This window comes from Canis lupus, chromosome 25, assembly GCF_048164855.1.
Source record: "Canis lupus baileyi chromosome 25, mCanLup2.hap1, whole genome shotgun sequence".
Classification (NCBI taxonomy): domain Eukaryota; kingdom Metazoa; phylum Chordata; class Mammalia; order Carnivora; family Canidae; genus Canis; species Canis lupus.
This window is the reverse complement of record NC_132862.1, coordinates 984,633-1,001,794: the sequence shown is the minus strand read 5'-3', so window position 1 is coordinate 1,001,794 and position 17,162 is coordinate 984,633. Positions and strand designations below refer to the sequence as shown.

Sequence of the window (17,162 nt, the reverse complement as noted above, 5' to 3'; positions counted from 1 at the left end):
TTGCGCCGGGCAAGGTCTACACTAGCAGCTTCGCAGGTGAATTTCCGGAGGTTGAGGAAAGGCTTCCCGGAGGAGGCGGCAACTGGGCTGGGCTGTGGAGGACGACGGGGGCAGGTGAGGCGGGGAGGCCCGGGCTGGGTGGGGGAGCTACCCAAGAGTGGGGGGGGGGGGTGCGGGTTTGCACCCTGGAGCACCGGGCTCATGGAAGCATTCGCAGGGGTTCACTGCTTGTTTGGGGGGACACACGGATCGGGATGGTGCGGGCTGGGCCGGGGGAGGAGGGCCTTCGCAGGCCAGCGCTGTCTCTCCCACCTGCCCCAGGAGGGGCCTGCCTCCGTGACACCTGCCTCCGCGACACCTGCCTCGGGGACACCTGCAGCCCCTGGGCCCCTGGGCGCGGGCTGGGCCCTCAGCCTCCCCTGGGTTGCTGCTGTGCAGAGGCAGCGGCCTTCTCCGTCCCTCCCTCCCTCCCTGGCCGGCGTGGTCAGCAGGGGCGGGGAGCCTGGACGGCCGGGCCCCCACCTTCTCCCAAGTCTCCCCCCGCCGGGCAGCAGGCGGGGGGGGGGGGGGACCACGCGGCCACATGTCCCCTCCACGCGGCTCCCGCGCCCCAAGACGCTGGCCTGCGGGCCCGATCCGTCCCCTCACCCCTGGGGCGCACACCACCAGGCCAGGCCAGGCCGCAAGCCTGTTGCCAAACGCCCCCGGTTACGCAAGCGGCTTCCCGAGCAGGGCGGGGCGGGTAAAGGTGGAACCGGCGGCCCGTCCGGGTCCCCAGGGCAGGGCCGCCCCTGGCCTGCTCCCCGCTGCTCTGACCGCAGCGGCCCGGGGGCGGGGGCGGGCCTGGCCCTTTATCAGTGCCCTGCAGGCTGGCCCCTGCCACCCCCTGGCTTCCTCTCCCAACAGACGGAAAGGGGAGGCAGCCACAGGAGGCCAGGGGAGGGCCGGGCGTTATCCTGGGCACCAGGGCCTGGCGGTTGCCCCGATGGCTGGGGGAGGTAGAGGCCGGCGGGACCTGGGAATACTTGAGGCCCCTCTTCCTAAAGCCAACTGAGGCCCCGGTGTTAGAGCCAGCTCTCCCGAGCCATCCACCGGGGGTTCCTCGTGCTCTAGTTTGCGCAAGGAGAGGACAAAAAAAAGTCTTTGAGGGGGTTGCTTTCCAGGGATAAGAATTCTTAGAGGATTTGGACGCCTGGGGGCTCAGCGGTTGAGCGGCTGCCTTGGGCCCAGGGCGTGACCCCGGGGTCCCAGGATCGAGTCAGCATCGGGCTCCCCGCAGGGACCTGCTTCTCCCTCTGCCTGGGCCTCTGCCCCTCTCTCTCCCTCTCTCTGGATCTCTCATGAATAAATAAATAAAATCTTTAAAAAAAATTCTTAGAGGATTGACTGAGGAGTTGAGGGGAGCCTGAGCCCCACACTGAGGCCAAAAGAGCTTGGGGCTTAGAGGTCCAGGGATGTGGGTAAGACTGAGGTTCCCAGACTCTGACATCCGAGAGCTACGCCCTGCTAGCAGAGCCTAGCGCTGTACCCGAAAGGACGAAGGCTACTAGAGGAGTCCAGAGTAGCCCGAAGAAACCGCCCCAGGGCTTCATTCTAAACCTCGAAAGGGACATGGGCATGGTTAGAGCAGAATGAGGGAGGACCGGATCCTCAATCCTTTTTTTTTTTTTTTAAGATTTTATTTATTTATTCATGAGAGACACAGAGAGAGGCAGAGACAGGCAGGGGGAGAAGCAGGCTCCATGCAGGGAGCCCGATGTGGGACTCGATCCCCGGCCTCCAGGATCAGGCCCTGGGCTGAAGGCGGTGCTAAACTGCTGAGCCACCCGGGCTGCCCCTGGATCCTGGATCCTGGATCCTGAATCCTGAAGCCTAGGCTTGAGTCTCAGCATTTCCTGGCTATGTGGCTTGGGCAGCCCAACCTTCCCGAGCTTTCTCTCCTCACCTGAAAAATAGAGACGGTAATGATAATACCTATTTAGCGGTGTTGAGAAGATGAAAAGAAGTCAATAGGAAAGTGAGTCTGGAAGCGCCTGGGTGGCTCGGTCGGTTAAGCGTCTGGTTAAGCACCTGGTTAGCATCTGCCTTCGGCTCAGGTCATGATCCTGAGGTCCTGGGATCAGCCTCCCATGCATTGGGCCTCCTGCTCTGTGGGGGTCTGCTTCTCCCTCAGCCTCTGCCTGCCGCTCCCCCTGCTTGTGTTCTCTCTGTCAGGTGAATAAATAAAATCTTAAAAAAAAAGAAAAAAAAAAAAGGAAAGTGAGTCTGTTATTATTAGGAGATGGAAGCTTCAAAGCCTGGGGACCAGAGCGCCTCAGGGGCTTGAGGAACAAGAACAACACCCCTGGAGGCCACACGCCCGTGTGCGAGGCACCTGGCACAGAACTGCAGCCAGCAGGGCAGCCTGACTCTGGAGGCATCAGGCCTAGGATGCAGCAGTTTGCGGGGCAGGTGGCAGCTAGACTTCCAGGAACCAGCCCTCAGGCCATGGCTCTCCCACCAGCACTGATGGGCGGGGCCACCTTTAGCCGCACAGTGGCACAGGGCCAGCCTTATGGGGCTTCAGCCACCTTCCAGGAACCCCAAACCCCTACCCCCACCTCACTGTGTTGCAATCCTCTGCAGGGGTGGAGCTGCCGAGGAAGCCTCACCCTCTGCTCCTTAGAGGAGGAGACCTGATGCCTACTTTATTTTTATTTATTTATTTATTTATTATTAAGTAAGCTCTGTACCCAATACCCAATGTGGGGTTTGAACTCACCACCCTGAGACCAAGAGCCGCATGCTCCATCAGCCAAGCCAGCCAGATGCCTATTTATTGATTTTCACAGCCATCCTGCTCATTCCAGCCTCCTTTAAAAAAAAAAAAAAAAAAATATATATATATATATATATATATATACACATATTATTTATTTATTCATGAGAGACACAGGGAGAGAGAGAGGCAGAGACCCAGGCAGAGGGAGAAGCAGGCTCCATGCAGGAAGCCGGGTGCAGGACTCAATCCCGGGACCCTGGGGTCACGCCCTGAGCCGGAGGGAGACGCTCGCCCCTGAGCCACCCGGCTGCCCTCGTTCAAGCCTCCTTATCTTTGCTCCTGCCCTCCCCTCCACCAGGATGCTCTGCTGGGCCCTTCCTTCCAACCTGAGGCGGTGTGGAGTGGAAGAGAGATGGGGTTTGAGTGTCAGCTCAACCCAGCACTGGGCATTTAGGCAAATTATTTAAACTTGGGATCCCTGGGTGGCGCAGCGGTTTGGCGCCTGCCTTTGGCCCAGGGCGCGATCCTGGAGACCCGGGATCGAATCCCACATCGGGCTCCCGGTGCATGGAGCCTGCTTCTCCCTCTGCCTGTGTCTCTGCCAATCTCTCTCTCTCTCTCTGTGACTATCATAAATAAATTTTAAAAAATTTTAAAAATTATTTAAACTCCTCTAGACTCTTAAATGGGGAGACTAGAACTCCCCACACAGGTGATTATGAGGGATAATTATGACGAGACAATGTATGTAGTGTGTAGTCCATGAGTTCCTTATATGTACCAAATAATTAGTAACCTGATTTAAATGTTTTATTTACAAATCGAACCATACGATTTTGTTTTATTATTAGTGATGATTATTATTTGTTTTGTATTCGTGATGGTATAAAACTCGACTCGGAAATAAAAAAAAAACTTGACTCAGGCACTGCTATAGCACAAAGGCTAAGAGCATGAATTTGGGGGGGGGCCCTGGCTGGCTCAGTTGGAAGAGCATGAGATTTTTGATTTTGGTGTCCTGAGTTCAAGCCTTATAGTGGGTATAGAGATTACTTAAATAAATTTAAAAAATCTTTAAAAAATTTTTTTGAAAGCATGAATTTTGGAGTTGGAAATGCCTGTACTGGGACGCCTGGGTGGCTCAGTGGTTGAGCGCCTGCCTGCCTTCAGCCCAGGGCGTGATCCCGGGTTCTGGGATCGAGTCCCCCATGAGGCTCCCTGCGGGGAGCCTGCTTCTCCCTCCGCCTGTGTCTCTGCCTCTCTCTCTCTGTGTCTCTCATGAGTAAATAAATAAAATCTTAAAAAAAAAAAAAAAAAGAAATGCCTGTACTCTGATAATCACATTGAGGTTTCAAGCAAATTCTTTAATCTCTCCAAGCCTAATTTTACCCACCCAGCAATTTGAGGATAATAACAATACTTTATATTACTGTGAGAAGTAAATGAGGGACGCCTGGGTGGCTCAGTGGTTGAGCGTCTGCCTTCGGCTCAGGTCATGATCCTGGAGTCCAGGGGTCAATTCCCATATCGGGCTCCCTGCATGGAGCCTGCTTCTCTCTGCCTCTCTCTCTGTGTCTCTCATGAATAAATAAATAAAATCTTAAAAGAGAGAGAGAGAGAGAGAGAGAGAGAGAGAAAAGTAAATGAGTTAAAAGCCAGATATGTATGTTTAATTCAGTGAATCATCGCCTGAGATATAGTAAGCACTATCGAGTGGCACATCTAATATTATTATTAAATAAATAATTAAATATATTAAAGTATTAAATTGTTGTTAACTAATATATAAACTTATTGAAAAGAATTGCATTTTATGTTTTGTCTTTTTTTTTAATATTTTATTTATTTATTCATGAAAGACACAGAGAGAGAGAGGCAGAGACACAGGCAGAGGGAGAAGCAGGCTCCATGCACCGGGAGCCCGATGTGGGACTCCATCCGGGGTCTCCAGGATCGCGCCCTGGGCCTAAGGCAGGCGCTAAACCGCTGAGCCCCCGGGGCTGCCCTGTTTTGTCTTTTGTATACATACCTTGAGGTGTCTAGTTCTGAGTATAGATACTGTCACTATCAACAAATACTTATAGAGTATTTGCCAAATTGCTAAGTTTGAAGGACAGCAAGATAGCTAAGTTGTGATCTTTTGCCTTTGGGCATTCACAGTCTAATGGTGCAGACACATGTATAAACCGGTAAGTGAATATGGACAGTGATGTGAGAATAGATAAATTCGTTTTGGGGGTAACAAAGGAAAAGGAGGAACTGTCTCAAGGAAGGCCTCGGAGAGGAGGTACACTTTCAACTAGTCTTGAAAGATGAAAAAATCTGAATTTTCCAGGAAGGAAAATGGAAGACAACATTCTAAGCAGAGGAAGCAATATCTATAAATGCATCGTTGTGGGGGGAAAACCTGTAAGATTTGACCAGTTACAGTGTATGGGAACCCCAATGTCGTTAAGAGGGGTTTGGGTGGAGAGGAGGTTTCCTGAAGTTTCCTGATACAGCAGAGCAGGTCTTGGTGAGGAGGCTCAGGGTCCACTCCCTGCCTAGAGTCGAGTTGCCCATCAAAGTTCCTGGGTAGGTCGGTCCCTCCAAGTGCACTGGGGTAAACTGGGATGACCTATGCTGGGAAACCTTAGCAGGGCTTTGATGAGCTTCTTCCAGTCTCTAGGAGTGACCATGTTGGCCAGAGCTGACAAGGGGGTTCTCCTCACTGTGGCGAGCTGGGCCCCACCTCTGTGTAGCATAGAGACACCTATAGAGGTTGTCTAATTTTCTTTCTTTTTTTTTAAATATTTTATTTATTTACTCATGAGAGACATACACAGAGAGAGACAGAGAGAGAGAAGCAGAGACACAGGCAGAGGGAGAAGCAGGCTCCATGCAGGGACCCTGATGCGGGACTCGTTCCCGGGTCTCCAGGATCATGACCTGGGCCGAAGGCGGCGCCAAACTGCTGAGCCACCGAGGTATCCCAAAGGTTGTCTAATTTTCTAAGTGCCTCTGGGCCCCTTCCCAAATTCTCGTGTGTGTAAACCTTCTTCCAAAAAGCCCATGTCTACACCAGGGCCTCACACGCTCCCTGTCGGCTATCCTTGTCCGGTTCTCTCTGGCTGCAGCTGAAACCACGCTCATGAACTGGTTGCTGCTCCGCTGGCAATGTTTTCCCCAAAGAGATCACTTGGCAGAGAATGAGACACCCACAAGAAGGAAGGTGCCGATCTCCTGACCTCATCTTCCCCCAACTATCAGCTTTCCTTCTCCAGAGTGAAGAGACAGAGATCCATATAGAGGATTGGTGGAGAGCCAGCAGCTCAGTTACCCAGGCGAGAAATGAAAAGCAGGCTTCATTGTTTCTTACTCTCTGGTGGGAGGAGAGGTGGAAAGAAGAAATAAGGAAAGACCAAGGGTTGGCATAGAAAAGAAAGTTGGAACAATTTAATCCAGATGAAATCCTCCGAAATGTCCCAAGGACCTTAACTTCTGTTCACCATTTCTTCTCACACCCTACGCCACTCCTCCCATCCAATTACCCCTTTTCCTTCAAGGACCCTAAACTATTGATGCTATTTTGTTATTTTATTCTTTAAATGATCCATCCACTCCCCTTCATATCCAGAACTATAAATTTGCAAATACTGTTAACTTCCTTGCCCCTTTCCCCCTCCATTATATTTTCCTGAGGGGAAAAAAAAATCAATTCTGGGGCATCTGGCTGGCTCAGTTGGTAGAGCATGTGATTATTGATCTTGGGGTTGTTGGTTTAAGCCCTTGTTGGGTGTAGAGATTGCTTAAGGAAACTTAAAAAAAAATCAATTCTGGTTAAATCCAACAATTTAGCTTCTCCACATCTATACCTGGGCAGCTAAATCTTGCTAGAGAAAAAGTCTCAGATTCTTGCTGACTAATATCACTTTAAATGCATGCCCCCCAAATTCATCACTGCCTAGTACTACATTTCCCTGGTAAGTTCTCATTTCTACTCTCCTCAATAATCGCTTCACCTTTTCTCTCTTCTGAAATCTCCAACACCCCTTCCACTTCCCTCTCAGCAGATGACCTCACCTCATATTTCTTTCTTTCTTTCTTTTTTTTTAAGATTTTATTTATTTGGGACGCCTGGGGGGCTCAGCGGTTGAGCGTCTGCCTTTGGCTCAGGGCGTGATCCTGGGGTCCTGGGATTGAGTCCCACGTCCGGCTCCCTGCATGGAGCCTGCTTCTCCCTCTGCCTGTGTCTCTGCCTCTCTCTCTCATAAATAAATAAAATATTAAAAAAAAAAAGAGTATCTCTGCTCCTAACTAAGGCCATTCCCTGTCAGCTCTGAAAGCATAGCTGACATTCAGTTCTGCACCACACACAGCAAGGCTGCTCTCTGCACAGCTGACTATGTGGACCCAGTCGTGAGGAGGAGGCTAATTCAGGGGTGGTGGTGGTGGTGCTGAACTGCAAAATAGCAGCCCTGAGAGTTCATCCAGGTAGAAGTCCCACCCCATTCTCTTGGATGCAAGCGCAGCTATATAATCCCAGAAAGCTTCCTCTTTGTGGTCTTAAATGTCATCATAGTCATGGGTGGTTGGGGAGACACTTCCCACACTTCAGAGACAAAGCCAGACTGCTGTTGGGGCAGAAAGATGCGACCTTCTCTTGTCTCCCCAGGACCTGCCTCACTGTCCGAAAGTGCCCCTACGGAGCACTCAAGATTGAGGTGTCCTTACTTGTCATCTTGTGGAGGGGATGTGCCCACATCTCCAGGTCATCAGCTACAGCTGCTGTCCCCCTCCTGTCTGCAAATCCCACTGTTTGTGCTGTTTCCCATTCTGTAGGAACAATCAGTGATTGCTGTAGCAAGAGGCAGAGCAAGCCCTGGGCTGGGAGCTGGAACATTCAGCACCTAATCTACGTGAGCCATGTGTGGCCCTAGGGGACCTGAAGCACTTTCTAGGTTTTCTTCCACTCTTAAAATGGAAAAACAAAACAACACCCCCCCCCCCCCCCCACTACCTCTCTGACTATGTGAAATAAGTAAGGCTCCTTCCGTGCCTGGGTTGATGTGAGAGTGACAAGAGACAGAAACACGGTTGAGTTTTCTTCTTTAGGAGGATCTGAGGCTCAGCTTGAATGCCCAGAAGTTGATTTTGTCAAATTAATTCATCTTAGGAGAACTCATTTATGCTGACCAAACTCAAAAGAGCATGAAATATAAGCTATATGGTTGATTTAATGTTCCACATATAACTTACGGTGGCCTAGACAATCCTATCGACCAACCAAAACACTTGACAATTTTGGAAGTCAAATATTACAAATAGAAGGCTACTCAGTGAACAAGCGAGAATTAGTTGGATGATTTTATTTATTTTATTTTATTTTATTTTATTTATTTATTTTTTAGTTGGATGATTTTAATGGCTAATAGAACTACATCCATCTTCTTTATAAATAAACAAAGATGATACTTACGTAGGCCAAACAAGGAGTCTTCTTCTCTAAAGGTCACTGGGGAGAGGCTGGCAAGCTATTTTTGGTTGGCTGGGGAGGGGGAATTCTATTCAGATGATCTCCCCTTTTTGTGAACACAAGGTACAATTCAATTGATTGGGTCTCAGCTCCAGCCAAGTTAATATAATTGATTCTGTTTATGTTCACTTCAGCCATTTTATCATAATTGATTAGGTTAGAGTTTGATTGTGTTAGGGCTCCAGCCATTCTACTTTAAGTGATTAGGCTGCTAGGGCTTCAGGAATATTGATAGAATTATGCTTTCCTGAAACTACACCAGGTCATTGGCTACTTTTACAGATGGCTAATTTTATCCATTACACTTTGACTTTTCCTAATTTCGGTCACTTGTGGTACATCATCTTTTGGGGGTACTTTGCCATTATTACTATTCTGTGTCCACTGCAACGTGAAGAACTACAATGGCTTCCTAGTTGGTCTTTCTGCCCTGCATTGCTCTGGGAATCCTTCCTATACACACGGTTTTCAAATTAATTATCTTAAAATTTCTTCCATACAACCTACAAAATAGGAGAAAATAATTGCGACTCATATGTCTGATAATGGCCTAGTATCTAGAGTATATAAGAACTCTTAGAGGTCAACAACAAAAAGACCAACAGTCCAATTTAAAAAGTGGGTAAATGGGGATCCCTGGGTGGCTCAGCGGTTTAGCGCCTGCCTTCACCCCAGGGCGTGATCCTGGAGTCCCGGGATCGAGTCCCCATCAGGCTCCCTGCATGGAGCCTGCTTCTCCCTCTGCCTGTGTCTCTGCCTCTCTGTCTCTGTGTGTGTGTGTCTCTCATGAATAAATAAATTAAATCTTTAAAAAAAATAAAAAAATAAAAAAATGGGTAAATGGGGGCTTGGGTGGCTCAGTGGTTTAGTACCACCTTCAGCCCAGGGTGTGATCCTGGAGACCTGGAATCGAGTCCCACGTCGGGCTCCCTGCAGGGAGCCTGCTTCTCCCTCTGCCTGTGTCTCTACTTCTCTCTCTGTGTGTCTCTCATGAATAAATAAATAAAATCTTTAAAAAGAATGGGTAAATGACTTGAATAGAAATTTCTCCAAAAAAGATTTACAAATGGCCAACAAGTACATAAAAAGATGCTCAGATCATTAGTCATTAAGGAAATGCAAATCAAAACCACAATGAAACACCACTTCACATTAACTAGGATGGTCATTTAAAAAAAAAGGCAAACAACAAATGTTAGTTATAATGTGGAGAAATTAGAACCCCTGTACTTTGGAAAGTACTTCGGTACAGCTGCTGTGGAAAATAGCTTGGCGCGTCCTCAAAAAGTCACACATACTATTAACATATGACCTAGCAATTCCACTCCTAGGCATTTAAGCAAAAGAACTGAAAACAGGTACTCAAATGTTTGTTACATGACATGAATGTGCATAGCAGTACTATTCTTTTTTTCTTAAAGATTTTGTTTGTTTATTCATGAGAGACACAGAGAGGCAGAGACACAGGCAGAGGGAGAAGCAGGCTCCCTGCAGGGGGCCCGACGACGTGGACTCGATCCAAGGACTCCGGGATCCAAGCGCTGAGCCACCGGGCTTCCCTAGCGGTACTATTCTATATACAAGGGCCAGAAGGTGGAAACAACCCAGATGTTCCTCCACTGAATGGATAAACGAAACAGGGCACAGTAAGCAATGGATCATTACACGGCCATGAAAAGAAATGAAATACTGATACTTGCTGAGAAATGTATGCATCTTGAAAATGTTAAGTGAAAGGAGCCAGATACAGAAGGTCACGTTTTAGGACGCCCGGGTGGCTCAGTGGTGGAGCTTCTGTCTTCTGCTCAGGGCGTGATCCCAGGGTCCCAGGATCGAGTCCCGCTCCTTGCAGGGAGCCTGCATCTCCATCTGCCTGTGTCTCTGCCTCTCTCTGCGTCTCTCATGAATAAATAAAATCTTAAAAATAAAGTCACATATGGTATGACTCCATTTATCTGAAATATCCATAGAGATAGAAAGCAAATTAGTGGTTGCCCGGGGCTGGAGGGAGAGGAAAATTGGGAGCAACTGCTTTTGGGGCGCCACATATTTTAGGGGTGGCAACGAAAATGTTTTGGACCTAGATAGAAGTGGTTGCACAACGTCGTGAATGTACTTAATACCACTGAATTGTACGCTTTAAAATGGCTAAGGGCACCTGGGGGCTCAGCTGGTTAAGCATCTGCCTTTGGCTCAAGTCATGAGCCCAGGGTCCTGGGATCAAGAGGAGCATTCGGCTCCCTGCTCAGGGAGCGGTCGGCTTCTCCCTCTCCTGCCTGCCCTCTGCCCTGCTCATGCTCTCTCTCTGAAATAAACACGATCTTAAAAAAATAATAAAATGGCTAATTTTTTGGTATATGATATTGCTCCAGTTAAAAAAAAAATTGCCTCCATAATCTCATGCCTCTGCTCAGAAGTGTTCAACGGGTTCCAACTTTGTATGAGGTAATGAATAACAATGGTAGAACATTTAACAGTTTTTACATATTTTTATTATGTCATTTAATCTTACACATTTATCCTCATTTTGATGTTCACCTTTTTCTTTATTAGTTTTTAATTATAAACACATGCTTGTTGTAACAAAGTCAAATATACTGACATACATAAAGGAAAACTATTTAATAATCCACTCTTTCCATCTCACCCTTTAGGGTAACATATATATATTTAGATTTTTTCTTTTTTTTAAAGAATATAGCTTTCTTTATGTATGTATGTATGTATGTAATCTCTGCACCCAAGATGGGGCTCGAACTCATGAGCCAGAGATCAAGAGTCACATGCTCTACTAACTGAGCCAGCCAGGTGCCCTATATGGTGCCCCCATATTCATACTTTTCTTCCACATTTCCCCTTATATGCTTTCTCTCTTTTTTTAAACTTAATTTTTAATTTTTTATATATATTTTTAAAGGTTTTATTTATTTGAGAGGAAAAAAAGACCATGAGCCAGGGAGAAGGGCAGAGGGAGAAGCCAGGGAGCCCGATGTGGGGCTCAGCTCAATCCCAGGACCTGAGCTTAGGTAGATGCTTAACCAACTGAGCCACCTGGGCTGCCTGTTTTTTTTCTTTCTTTTAAGATTTTATTTTTAAGTAATCTCTATATCCAACATACTTTACAACACCAAGATCAAGAGTCACATGCTCTAGGACCAAGCCAGTCAGTCATCCCCTCTTCTATGTTCTCTTTGCCTAGAGTGCTCTTCCCCCAGATATCTACATCATTTATTCTCTTACTCCTTTCAGATCTTTTATTAAATATCCCCTTTTGGGGATCCCTGGGTGGCTCAGTGGTTTAGTGCCTGCCTTTGGCCCAGGGCTTGATCCTGGAATCCCGGGAGGGAGTCCCACGTCGGGATCCCTGCATGGAGCCTGCTTCTCCCTCTGCCTGTGTCTCTGCCTCTCTCTCTCTCTCTCTCTCTCTCTCTCTCTCATAAATAAATAAATAAATAAATAAATAAATAAATAAATAAAATTTATAAATAAATAAACAAATATCCCCTTTTTAGTAAGGTCTTCCTTGATCACCCTACTGAATTTCCTCTCTGTCCCTCACTTCTCCCCAAGATGAATGGTATCACTTCAAATTGTGCAACATACCAGAATTGCCCCCAGTGTCTTCAATTTTAATTTTCTCCCTAACAATTTAATTTTCTCCCTACCTAAACTCCTATATAGTTTATTTGTTCCTTTAGTTATTATCTGCTCCTGCTCTCCAACTAGAAGGCAAGTTCCGTGAGGGTAGGGAGACTTACCTGTTTTGTTCATTGCTATATAACCGGTGCTTAGAGTGGCTGACCCACAGGTGGAATTCAATACATATTTGTTGAGTAGAATAGAAACATTTACAAATATAGTTATTCATAATTAGAGTCTTACATTGTTTTAAATCTTAAAAATGCAGGGGCGCCTGAGTGGCTCAGTTGGTTAAGCGTCCAATTCTTTGGTTCAGGTCATGATCTCAGGGTTGCGTCCAGCTCCGTGCTGGGCGTGTAGCCTGCTGGGATCCTCTCTCTCTCCCCCTCTCTCTCCCTCTGCCCTTCACTCCCTCTTAAATAAATAAAATGCGATCATACCTCATAAATTCCTCTGTAATGTAATTTTTCACTTAACATGCCACTCTACTACTTCTCCAGGTTAATATATATAGCTAGAACATACTTTTTCTTTAGTTGCAAGTTATTCCCCAATCTGGATGTACAGTAATTTATTTAACTATTCCCTTACTTATACACAATATTATTTTTTGTCATTGTAAACAATGTCGCAATAAGCATTCTTGTATTATCATTATGTACTGGGTTATGTGTTTATTTCTCTAGGTGAGGATGTACTTACATTTAATTTTACAGGATAGGGATCCCTGGGTGGCACAGTGGTTTAGCACCTGCCTTTGGCCCAGGGCGCGATCCTGGAGACCCGGGATCGAATCCCACGTCGGGCTCCCGGTGCATGGAGCCTGCTTCTCCCTCTGCCTATGTCTCTGCCTCTCTCTCTCTGTGTGACTATCATAAATAAATAAAAATTAAAAAAAATAATTTTACAGGATATTGCTGTAATACTTTCCAAGAGACTGTAACAGTTCCATCTCCCACAATCATCTGGTCCCACTACAGCAGCTACCTAAGCTTGCATTCAAGGCATTTCCCAATCTGGCCACAAAGTACTTTTCCAGTTTTATCTCCATCCTCTTCTGTATTTCTTTATTTGAATCCTTTGTGCCATCAAGTCAATCCCTCAAACATTTCTTACGCAACCATGAGGACATTTTTGCTTTGCTGCATGAAATAAGCCAGACACAAAAGGACAGATATTATAGAATTCTACTTATAGAAGGTACTGGAATAGTCAAATTCATCCAGATAGAAAGTACAATAGTGGTTACCAAAGTCTGCTGGAGGGAAGAGGAGAGTAGGGAGTTATTGTTTAATGGGTACAGAGTTTCAGTTTCGGATGATGAAAAAGTTGTGTAGACTGATAGTGGGTGATGGTTGCACAACAACGTCAATGTAATGTCACAGACTGTACACATAAAAATGGTAAGATGTTTGTTATGTATAAAATAAATTATTTTACTTTAAAATTAAAAAGTAAAAATCTCTTACACATTCAGACCCCCGTACTTCCATTCTAACCGAACTCTACCTGGCATTTCATCAGTGCGTGAATGAGTTAACGCCTAACTCAACACCTCCTCTTCTCCCAGACCTGGACGACCCCATGCCCCAGTCTTGAGGGATCACTCCCTTTTCAGTATCTGTGCTCCTTATTAGTCTTTTCATCCTAAGCTTCCCTTTGACACTGTTCATTCCTCTTTGTAATTTTAAAAAATTTTTTATTTATTTATGATAGTCACACACACAGAGAGAGAGAGAGAGAGAGAGAGAGAGAGAGGCAGAGACATAGGCAGAGGGAGAAGCAGGCTCCATGCACCGGGAGCCCGACGTGGGATTCAATCCCGGGTCTCCAGGATCGCGCCCTGGGCCAAAGGCAGGCGCCAAACCGCTGCGCCACCCAGGGATCCCTCCTCTTTGTACCTTGCATTTTCACAAATGTTCATTCCATTCAGTAACTACTGTTTGAGTGTTCCCATTTGAGGGCTAGGGGCCGAAGAAACAAAATGAATGGGACATAGATGGCAAGTCTAGTGGGTTAGGTCTATGTGGTACAACATGGCTCTAAATAGAGTCAACGATGGTAACGAAGGGGAAAGCATTCAACTCCACCTGTGGACATCAGAGAAGGCTTCATGAGAATAAGTGGCTTTTGTCCTTTAAAAAATAGCTTATTTTTTTCCTTTTAAAATAGCACTCGCACATTTTGGAACACCCAGAAAATATAGAAACACTGAGAAAAATCCTAGCACTTCAAACAAAACAAAACAAAACAAAACACTGGTTACATTTTGGTATATTCTTTCTAGGCTTTTTCTCCATTTTTTCCCCACATATATGTATTTTTAAGATTTTATTTTTAAGAAATCTCTATATCCAACGTGGGGCTAGAACTTACAACCCCAAGATCAAGAGTCAGACTCCACTGACTGAGCCAGCCAGGTGCCCCCCCCGCATACATTTTAAATAAATTGTAATCATATATGCATGGTTTTATATTATCTGTGTGTATATATATATGGGGAGGAGTGAGGCACGTATGCATTTCCCATTTGATCGATTCTTTTAGGATTTCTACAAATATTTATGTATTTGAGAGAGGGGAGCAGAGGGAAACAATCTAGAGCAGACTCCTTGATGAGCGGGGACCCCCATGCGGGGGTTCAACCTCAGGACCCTCAGTTCATGACCTGAGCCAAAATCAAGAGTCAGACCGTCAACCGACTGAGCCACCCGGTGTCTCCATTTGATCAATTCTTTATTCATGAGAGACATAGAGAGAGAGAGGCAGAGATGTAGGCAGAGGGAGAAGCAAGCTCCACACAGGGAGCCCCATGTGGGACTCGACCCCAGGACCCCGAGGTCTCGCCCTGAGCCAAAGGCAGAGGCTCGGGTAGCCCAGGTGGCTCAGCAGCTTAGTGCCGCCTTTGCCCAGGGCCTGATCCTGGAGGCCGGGGATCGAGTCTCATGTCGGGCTCCCTGCATAGAGCCTGCTTCTCCCTCTGCCTGTTTCTCTGCCTCTCTCTCTCTGTGTCTCTCATGAATAAATGAATAAAATCTTAAAAAAAAAAAAGACAAAAAAAAAAAAAAAAAAAGGCAGATGCTCAACCACTGAGCCCCCCAGGCATTCCCATTTGATCGATTCTTAAAGGTTTTCCAGGTGAAGGGGAGGTGGAAGATAAGACTTTAACTTTAGATAGGGCTAGTCTGATTTAAAAAAATTTTTTTTTTATTTTTAGGAAATGTCTATCACAAATATGGGGCTCAAAATTATGACCCTGAGATCAAGAGCGAGAGGCTCTAAACTGAGGCAGCCAGGTGCTCCAGAGGCTCCTGCTTATTAAATCCAAGTCACAATAAGAAATAATGTTTCGGTACAGCCGGTTTTCTTCCCCCTACAGCACAGTCACCTACAGGCCAGAGAGCTCAGATTGAGGCATTTTCTGCAACAATACCTGACTGCTAAAATTTGTTAGTTATTCTATCAGAGAAAGAGAACACCCCCTGCCCCACCCCTCACACATTTTTCCTCTTCGTGGTCCGCATGGAACATCTGGCTCTGGTGTAGAGTACTTCAGGTAGGAATGGAACACACAAGAGGCTGGACCACAAGTTAGAAGAGTGGATTTTGGGGAAGAACCAGACCTCCTATGCTTGAATGTATGGCTGCCAATTGTTGTATAGCCTTAAGTAAATCATTTAACTGCAGTGAGCTCTACTTTCCTCATCTATAAAGTGGGCGTAATAACCATCTACTTTGTAAATGTCTTCCAAAAATGTTCAATAACGGGCCCTGGGGTGGCAGGCAGCTGGGGGTGAGGGGGCGGCCCTGGAGTAGGGGCTGTGGCTGGGCATGGGGGCCTGGCGAGGTAGCTGTAGATGGCTGTGGTGGCTGTAGGGCTGGTGAGAAACTAACATTCCTGTGGAAGTAAATTCAAATTTAATAAGAACATAACGGTTGGAGAAAACCTATGGTGGCTGTGAAGGCTCTGCCACCATGTATATCAAATTGGTATCTTCTGATGGTCATGAATTTATTGTAAAAAGAGAACATGCACTAACGTTGGGAACAAGAAAAGCCATGTTGAGTGGCCCAGGTCAGCTTGCAGAGAACAAAACTAATGAGGGGCGGGAATCCCTGGATGGCTCAGTGGTTTAGTGCCTGACTTTGGCTCAGGGCGTGATCCTGGAGATCCTGGATCGAGTCCAATGTCGGGCTCCCTGCATGGAGCCTGCTTCTCCCTCTGCCTGGGTCTCTGCCTCTCTGTGTCTGTGTGGGTCTCTCATGAATAAATAAATAAAATCTTAAAAAAAAAAAAAAAACAACTAATGAGGGAACCTGGGTGGTTCAGTTGATTAAACCTCTGACTCTTGATCTCAGCTCAGGTCCTGATCTCAGGGTTGTGAGTTCAAGCCCTATGTTGGGCTCTACTCTGGGCCTGGAGCCTATTTTAAAAAGAGAAAAGAAAGAAAGAAAAAAAGTAATGGAGTCAGTTTTAGACAGATCCCTTAAAAAAATAAAAATAAATAAGTAAAAAATAAATAAAAAATAGAGAGATCCCTTCATGTGTGCTATCAAAAGCATGCACGTATTTTACCTACAAGTTTTGCTACACTAACAGCTCCACAGTGATTCCTGAATTCCCAATTGCACCTGAAACTGCACTGGAGCTGCTGATGACTACGACCTTTCTAGATCGTTAAATAAAATAAATTATAAGGAGATCCCTGGGTGGCTCAGCGGTTTGGCGCCTGCCTTTGGCCCAGGGTGTGATCCTGGAGACCCGGGATCCAGTCCCACATGGGGCTCCCTGCATGGAGCCTACTTCTCCCTCTGTGTCTCTGCCTCTCTCTCTCTGTGTCTCTCTCATGAATAAATAAATAAAATCTTTAAAAAAATAAATTATAATAGACTATTAACTTTTTTTAGTATTTAAAAAATAAATAAAAATATTAAGCAACCCATTCAAAGATTTAGCATGTACCTGGCACAGAGCAGATTGTCATTAAATGTTAGCTTTATCATTAAGCTGCCAAGCCAAGGACAACCTTGACACAATGCTAAATGTCTGAATAACTTCCCATTCAGAACAAATAAAGGCTGAGCCTTTACTTCCTCCAAATACAAGGCTTGTCACCTGGGACTTTACCAGAAAATCACATACCTTCCTTCATACCAGTTAACTCTTTGGTTTGGTTTGTATTGTTCTATACTCCTCTCTAAGGCCCTCTGACTCTACTCTGAAATCATTAAAAAAAAACAAAAAAG

The 17,162-nt window shown here is 46.1% G+C and overlaps 1 long non-coding RNA gene across 2 annotated transcripts; it reads right to left on the bottom strand.

Annotated features, from left to right (window-relative positions):
• Nucleotides 1–1,719: 1,719 nt before the first annotated feature.
• Nucleotides 1,720–12,761, bottom strand: LOC140616768 (uncharacterized). 2 transcript variants are annotated; one of them, XR_012017133.1, is made up of 4 exons: nucleotides 12,618–12,761; nucleotides 2,762–2,853; nucleotides 2,071–2,229; nucleotides 1,720–1,945 (listed from the first exon to the last, which is right to left on the bottom strand). It is a non-coding gene; the product is annotated as an uncharacterized lncRNA (long non-coding RNA). The 2 variants fall into 2 exon arrangements; XR_012017134.1 differs by lacking the exons at nucleotides 2,762–2,853; nucleotides 12,618–12,761 and adding an exon at nucleotides 2,375–2,520.
• Between the last annotated feature and the right edge of the window lie 4,401 nt (nucleotides 12,762–17,162).